The following is a 624-nucleotide window of genomic DNA, read 5'->3' as shown; positions in this document are numbered from 1 at the left end:
CTTCACTCAGCAGTTTGACTGAGTTCCAGAGAGAAAGGTATGGTAGCAAAGCATGCATTTGCCAGATGTGCACCACAAAAGGCTATGTGTGTTTTGAAGCATGGGGCTGGCGTGGTAGGGATCCACCAATGGGAAATTAGCACCAGTGGGAACTAACCGAGTTGGTTAGAGAGATTTTGGAGCTCTGAGTCAGAGTTCCCACGAGATAAGAACAGGCAAGCCATTGCCTGCCAGTGCATAGCTGGCCAGCCCATTGTGGCAGAGAGTAGTTAGGTGTAGGGTGGGAACTTGATGTAATCTTTTCTAATATTTCCCACAACATTTTTGATTTGCATTTCCCTGATGACTAAGGACTTTGAACATTTCTTTAAGTGTTTATTGGCCATTTGAAATTCATCTGTTGAGAATTTTTTGTTTAGCTCTCCTCCTCCTTGTCCTCCTCCTCCTCCTTACCATCATCACGTTGTTCAGCAAGCACATACTAAATAAATAAATATAGTTAAAAAATCTGAAAGTAAAGTACAAGGCTATAGAGATGGCTCAGTGGTTAAGAGTGTTTCCTGCTCTTTCAGAGGACTTAAGATCATATCCTAGCAACCATAATAGATAGATCACATTCATCTA

This window comes from Mus pahari, unplaced genomic scaffold, assembly GCF_900095145.1.
Source record: "Mus pahari unplaced genomic scaffold, PAHARI_EIJ_v1.1 scaffold_10238_1, whole genome shotgun sequence".
In the NCBI taxonomy this organism is placed as follows: Eukaryota; Metazoa; Chordata; class Mammalia; order Rodentia; family Muridae; genus Mus; species Mus pahari.
Note: the sequence above shows the minus strand (reverse complement) of the source record.